Raw genomic sequence first — 7,772 nt, 5'->3', positions numbered from 1 at the left:
AAGCGAGTTTGGTAGAGAGGAAGCTGAGAGAGAAGAGTGAAATGATGGTTGCTTCGTCCGTCCAACTTACTGCTGGAAAGGAGGGGGTTTTGTGATTTGACGTCTCATTGGGCATTACTGCGGCGCTTCGATCGGGGTAGTCTGTCGTCACTACTATGGAGTAATTTAGTGCATGGCTGGTGGACCCCGATGCTGGTTGTCCCACACGTCGATGAAAGTGACTAATTTAGTGCATGGCTGGAGGAGGATCCGCATGGTAGAGCGTGTCCATTGTTTTTTGAAGAAAAAATGGTTACATCAAGCATTTCCACTCTTACGACGAAGGAGTGCGAAACACGGCAGCCACTTGAACATACACAATGCTCCTACTACTAGGCATGTGTAGTGGTTCATACGTCAGTACTACATAATCTTGTTGCTAGTGTAGTAAGATATGATGACAACAAATGATGTTGTGCGCATGTCAACTATATGAACAGTAATGTAGTAACATAGGCCCTGTTTGGATACTCTAACTAAGTTAGAGGTTAGAGTTATATTCTAACCCTGAACTAACCCTAAACTAACTCTAACTAAAGAGCTGTTTGGATGGTAGGGTTAGATTGACAATAAATATTCTTTCTCAATCATTTGACAACTTTGGACCCTATTTGGATGGGAGAGGTAACTTTTTTTTACTATTTTTTAGTGGGCCCAAGAGAACTAACCCAAATAAGCTCCTCTAGTGTGGGCTAGTTTTTTGGGGTGGGTTAGATCCAACTAACCCATCATGTTTGGATACTTTTGGATTATTTGAGCCCCAACTAACTAAAACTAACTCTAACTTAGAGATCCAAACAGGGCCATAGTACTGCTTTCTCGACTGTCCGGTCGAGAATTAACGGTGAGGTCAATGTTAACAGAACTAGGTCTACAACGCATGGAGAGTATGGTGCTACATTACTCCACGAAACATGAACAATATGAAGCAAGAATAGTGTAGGGTGTATGAAGGGTGCACGGGATGGCAGCAAAAATTCCCTTCTCGACCCACTTTTGGGTGTTTGGCAGAGTGCATGTAGGGTGCATGAGTCCACACTAGTAGGTTAACACAAATACACGAAGAGGAAACAACTACTCCCTCCGTCTAGGTGTGTAAGTCATCTTACGGTGCACTATGACCAAGGCGGAGAGGAAAAGGAGAAAACTTAATGTATTTTTGATAAGGCTACCCGTAATGGAAGTATCATAGATAGTATCATGCATGCCAACTAAGCAATTTAGATGAGGTGGCATAGAATTAAATGAAGAAAGAGAGGCTTGAGTATCATATTATGATACCGTATCATATTGAATGATCTGCTATTTTGTGTCATGCATGGCAATAAATGTAATCCTCTATGATACTAACATATGATACTATACATTACATATGTAGTATCATAGACTAGTATCATATGCATCATACTAGTATATGATACTCCCCATTACAACCATCCTAATTAATAGCATTGCATGCAATGAACTAACCACTGCATGTCATGTTTATTAGTCTCAAGTCATTGAAAGCATGCACGGCCCACGTCTCTTATTGGTTGATATGTCACAAAACAAGAAACAGGGAGGGAGTTAATGTACCGTGTCTAAGTGTTTTGGGATTATTTGGTTTTTGTAAGGTGACTTACATACCCTAGACATAGGAGTATATTGAGATGAGAATGCAACCAAACACACCCACACACTTTGTGCTACAGTGACTGATCTGCACTGTCTGAGTTTGATCCAACGGTCATGTTGCACCGAGACATGGACATGCCCATGCAGAGGGCGCCTAAACACCACCGAAGTCCCTCTGCTTCTCGAGGCGCATGACGTTGGTGATGCATGGGGCGAAACGGCTGAAAGGCAATGCAATCTACGAGAAGGCGGAGGGAGCCAGCCGAGGAGCGGGGAATCTTTTGGTTTTCACCATGGTAAAACACCAGTCGACAACTTCTCACATCAGGGAGTAGTGGGTTTTATAGGCGGGGTCATCGTGACTAATTGTTGTCGCGCCTGCTCCCGTCAATCAAACAATTAAAAATCCTGCCGCGCCTGCTCCTGTCAATCAAAAAATTAAAAATCCTACCGCACTCAAACACCAAAGCAACGCCGCGGTGGATATTTACATTTACCTGCTGGGAAGTAGATAAAAAAGGGTGAAAAAACAAATGTGGCGGCGGCCTAGCTAATCGGTCGAACTAGCCCAACTAGCTAGCCACTGTGCTTCACTCATGTACTCGGCGGGAAAAGTGGTCTTTCATGATTTGACGACTCATTTACTTGCTTCGGCGAAAATGCATGGTAGGGCGTCCCACGTCAGGAAGAATATATGCGGGCACCACCCGGGAGGACCTTGAAACCGCGCGGTAGGGTGTGTCATGTCTCAGCACGGAGGAAAAATGTGCGTGTGAAATTTACTGTATCAGACATAGTACCTATGGTTCGACCTCGGGACCCAGCTAGACAGTCGAAAACACCCCACTAGCCACACAACTTCATCATGCTAACATGGCACGAAGGATAGGTGTGGTTAGTGTCGAGACCGGATTTTCGGGATATTAATTTCCCAGAAAATGGCCCTTGTGCTCACCAGCCCCAGGATTACTGTTAGCTAATGAGGCACCAACTTGATACAGAAACTCCAAGCAAAATACAAGATATGTAGTACAAGACCATTCTGGCCTATGAGTACAACAAATGGTTTCTAGTGGTTGATGGCGGAAGCGGTTTACGGATCATCAGCGTCTATGGGACTCCATTTCCCACAGGAACAGCTGACCTGGATAACTCCTATCTTCACGAGGCTGCTATCACCATTGCGTAGGTTCCGGGGTTGTCATCGTGATGCTCCTCTCCACGCAAGAAATCTGGCCAAGACAATAGCCAGGGACAAGCCAGTGAGTACTTTTGAATGTACTCGCAAACATTATGAACACAGGTATAATATAACAAATGATAATCATGCTCTAAAATATTCTATAATCACACCTCCGTTAAAAAATAAACATCCATGATGCACGCAGCAGGTTATTCATCTACAACATGAATATGTCGTAAGGGAGTAGAAACAGAATGCACCGATCGGGTGTCTGAAGCAACGCCTCAAAAGGATAATAATATAAATTATGCCTCAGTCGGGCGTCTAAGCGACGTCATGTAGGCTTATAAAAGCAATAAGTAGCAAACGTGCCACAGTCGGGCGTCGTGCGACACCACATAAAGGGCTTATAGAGTAAATAAATAACAAGCATGCCACAGTCGGGTGTCTCAGCGACGCCACATAAAGGGCTTTATAAAGTAAATGAATAACAAGCATGCCATAGCCGGGCGTCTCTGCGACACCACATAAAGGGCTTATAAACTAATCTGAATAACAAGCATGCCACAGTCGGGCGTCTCCGCAACACCACATAAAGGGCTTATAAAGTAATCTGAATGACAAGCATGCCACAGTCGGGCGTCTCCGTGACACCACATAAAGGGCTCATATGAGAATAATCATAGTGAATATCCAGGAGGTAGAACCGTCCCAGGGATACTCAATAATTCAAATAATGTAAATGGTTAGTCCATAATAATAGTAATCATAATCATCATGAGTCACATGTCATGATCCATGTTTTGGTTTAGCCATCTTTCCTCCGAAGACCGACACTAAGACCGACACTTGACCCATCCCAGACTGTAGTCCCTAACCATGGACACGGCTATTCAAATAGCTATAATCTCTGCAGAGGGTGTACTCTTTACTCACGAGGAACGGATTCCTTTAGTCCATCGGGACTAAGTTCGCCTACGGTATTTTAATTGAAAACACGCCTGACCGCACACACCAGCCTAACTTACCAGTGTCTGGAAATCACCCATGACACCCGTTAAGCGAAACTGTAAGTGGGGAGGCTACAACCTCGACTAGCATGGGATTACAAAATTCGTAACGCGCGCAAACTAGGGGAGCTACCCCCTCGGCTCCAACCGGAAACACCCACGCCCCCGGACCAGGTGGCATGCCTACCGGATGCAGTCGGTATCTTCCACCATGGCCTCTCTGTACGGTGTGCGCTAGGAAAGGGGTTGACAACTTACTGAATCGTACCATACCTATGGCAGGGAAAAGTGGTAGTACGAAACAAGTATGGGGGTTACTGGAACAAGACTCGATCTATGGTCGATTCAGGAGGTTAAAGCATTACCTGCATGATAAGCATAAGAAGTATATGTCATACCAATCAGACAGAATTACCGCTCATCGTACACCACCATGCCTTACTGGACATAACCGTCTTGATGAAGAACTAGGGACAAGCTCGTGTCTACCCAAGACAGAGGCTTTCCCGGATTCCTTCCGTTAGGCATGAAAGGCATACGAGGATGACTACTATCACAAACATATCGAATACCAACAGCACGGAATCATCAATATGCACTTATGAGTATGATCATATCGTTGCATAAAATAACGAAGTCTCCGAGACAAGGTGGTGTTGTAACCATATCAAACAACACACGACAATATTATGCCAGGGTTCAGAATGCTTGCCTTAAAGAGTATGCAAGTGGGGGTGCACTTTTGAAAGTTGCTTCCTTCTTCAAACATCCTATTTAAGAAAATTCAAATTGACACATAGTTTCAAAACAGTAAAAAAAGTTGTTTGGAAAATTCTCAAATAAATATGAAAATAAACTAGACAAAGTTTGAGAAACAACAGAAAAAGAATCAAGTCAATTGGACATATATTTAAAAAGTAATAGCTAGTCAAAGTTTAGTCAAAATCTGTTTTTAATAAAAATCAGAAAAGGAGAATGTTTCAGGGAGCTTACGCTTTCCTCTTAGCAAATACGTATTCTGTGGAATATGCTTCCACTTAAAATTGTGCGGGTCGTCTCTGGGTCACTGACAGTGGGTCCCTTGGGCCCACTGGTTAGGTTTGACCAGTCGCCCATGCCTTATTCCTCCTCTGTCCGAGCGAAGGTGGGGTTCCGACGATCGCCGTCGACGAACAGCGGCTCCCCAATGGGTTCCGAGGGCAGGGATGGATCCGCCAGTCCAGGGCGGTCCTCCCAGTGGTTGAAAGGCTGGCGGCGGACGGTGGCTTCAGGAGGATTGGGGTCTCGACCTACGGTGGCTCCCAATAGGGTTTGAGGGGTGGGGTGGCTCCGCAAGGTCTAGGGGAATAGGATGGAAGCACTGGATGGAGTTAGGGGCCTCAGTCTTGGCCGGATTTTACCGGATCGTGGCGGCGGCCGAACCTGCCGGAGACGAGGAAGAAAGCCTCCCTTCGTCGATTGCTAGCTGTGGGAGCGCTAGGGAGATGGCTTGAGGCTGCCTGAGGATCTGGACGAGCTCGGGTTCCTATTTATAGCGCAACTAGGTAGCTTCCGCAGCGGCCGGGGATAAGATTGACGGCTGTAGTGGATATGAACGACGAACCGCCGTTCTGTAGCCAGGGGGTGCGTGGTGACGACGGGCGCTAACGGACATGCTCGTGGATAAGATCATGCTATTCCAGAGGGCAGCTGGCGGGCTGGAGTGGCTCGGGCAGCGCCGTCCATGCCAGAGGCCTGCTGCGGCCGGCGGCGGCATGCGGTGGTGGCGCTGTGGGGCGTCAAGAGGGGGCCAGGGCGGCTCTGCAGCGAGGGAGGGGTCAGGCGCGTTGGCCGTGAGTGGCCAAGGGTTAGCACAGGCGCGGGGAGGGCGGCAGTGAGACGCGGCGACTCGGGCGCACGCACGTGCAAAACGCGTGCTCTGGCCACGCCCAGAGCACGCACGCTAGGTGCTCGACGTAATGCCAGTGCGTGCTAGAGGGCTTGGATAAGGCTGGGGATTAACATGTCAAGGTTAGAGTTTTCAAGGAGATTAGTTGACATGGTGGTTTGGTCAGGGGATCAAGTCCACAATGCAAACTAAAAACCAAGCCAAAACTGGCCATGCACACAAGGTGTTTGACAGAATGCTATGGTCATCTAGGCATCTCTTGGGGTGGACAAAAACTCTAGATCCTAGTCTCTTTAGATGATAAAGAGGGTGGCAAGGTTAGTTTGTCAAAAATAAAAACTTGTTAGTGCAAGTTTTTGAGAAAACCAAATCTGGACAGAAAGAAAAGGGCATTATTGTATGTACTTAAAATCCTCCAATGGGCCCAATCTCCTGAACTCAAGGGTTTGGTAGAGTGGTCTCTAAGCAGGAGAAAGATCATGGGCACTAGAGCAAAACAAAATAGGGTTGCAGTAGAAAACACCTAACTGGACCAGAGAGCAAAAGAGGATGATTTGCTCAAATTTTTCAAAGAACACCAGTGTGTTTTTTTGCATAAAATTGAATTATACACTACTACTAACCTCCCCTAATTTTTGTGGAAGCTTTAAAGAAATATTTAAATAGGTTGTAGTGCAATTTTGCAAACTAGACCAGATTTGAAAACTTGGGGTAGAGCTCAAAATTTCCAAATGACTAAAAGAGATATTTGCATAAAAGTGATGTGGGAGCATCCCATGACATCTCCAAATTTTTGTGAAACTTATAACTAATTTTATCAAAGGGTTGTAGTGCAAAAGAGGCTCCAAAACTTCTGAAAAATCATTTTTAAAGAAATAAAGCTCAGGGAAAATAATTATGCAAATAAATCCACTTATAAAGAAATGTTTTTCTTGAGAGGGTAAACAAGTCCAACAATATTTTTGAAAAAGTTTTCACTTGGGGTGAAAACTCCACAATATCAAAGAAAAGAGTGGTTCTGAAATCAAAAGATAAATCCACAAAAATGAAAATTTAATTTCTTGGCAAAATTTTAATAAACAAATCATGGTTAAAAATTTTGGGGTGTTACAACACTACCCCCCTTAAGAAAAATCTCGTCCTCAAGATTTGCTAAGGGCTGCTTGAAAAGAATTACTCCTACTATCTCAAAGTAATATCACAAAGAAAAAAAACATCCTACTCATGCAATAAAATGTGGCTACAGTGAGTGGGCAATAAGTGGTGTAAAACTACAGTGGGGAACGCTGGCGCTGTGTGGAAAAAAAATCTATGGTTGGGGAAAACGAGAAATTTCTACTTTGGTTACAGTAAATTTAGAATAAAATTCTAAATTACTAAAATACGCTGGTCATACCCGAGAGCACAGTGCTCTCTCTGGCTGACAGGTGGACCCGGGGCCCACTGTTAGTATCTTCTTCTACCTCTGGCTCGCTCTTCTTCCTCTCTCTCGCACGCTTTCCCACGCTTTCTCCACCGGCAACGTCTAGCGCGCAGGGCATCTAGGCTGTACTGCGGTACTGCGCGGCGTGCTAGCTGCCGGTGCAACATGCACTCACCTCGCGGGCCAGTGCGCTGTCGGCACTGCTCGCGGATTCGCCTCCGAACACCGGTGATTGAGCGACGAGCGGCGCGGTTGGACTTCGCCCACCGTACACTGGTCTCGAGCTATAAAATGACCGAGGCACTCCTTTCTTCTTCCTCGCACCTGGCCTTGCTTCTCCTTCTCCTTCCTTCTCCTCCATTTCTGTTTGTAGGAGCTCAAGACGAGGCTCTAATGGCGGAGGTGGTGCTGGACTGGTAGATGATCCTGGTGTGCGGAGGGTTGGCGGCATTGCTAGGGTTCTCCGTGCTCCTGTGTGCGATGATCCTCGATGATCGTCGAGATGCTGCTGCTCAAGTGCTAGCTCTTCATGGCAGCGACGATCATGAGGATTAGGTGCTGGTGTCGGGTGCTAACTGTTGTCAGTGTGCTGTAGGCAACTTGTACCCGAAT

This window comes from Triticum aestivum, chromosome 5A (genome assembly GCF_018294505.1).
Source record: "Triticum aestivum cultivar Chinese Spring chromosome 5A, IWGSC CS RefSeq v2.1, whole genome shotgun sequence".
Lineage (NCBI taxonomy): Eukaryota > Viridiplantae > Streptophyta > Magnoliopsida > Poales > Poaceae > Triticum > Triticum aestivum.
This window is presented reverse-complemented; position numbering follows the sequence as displayed.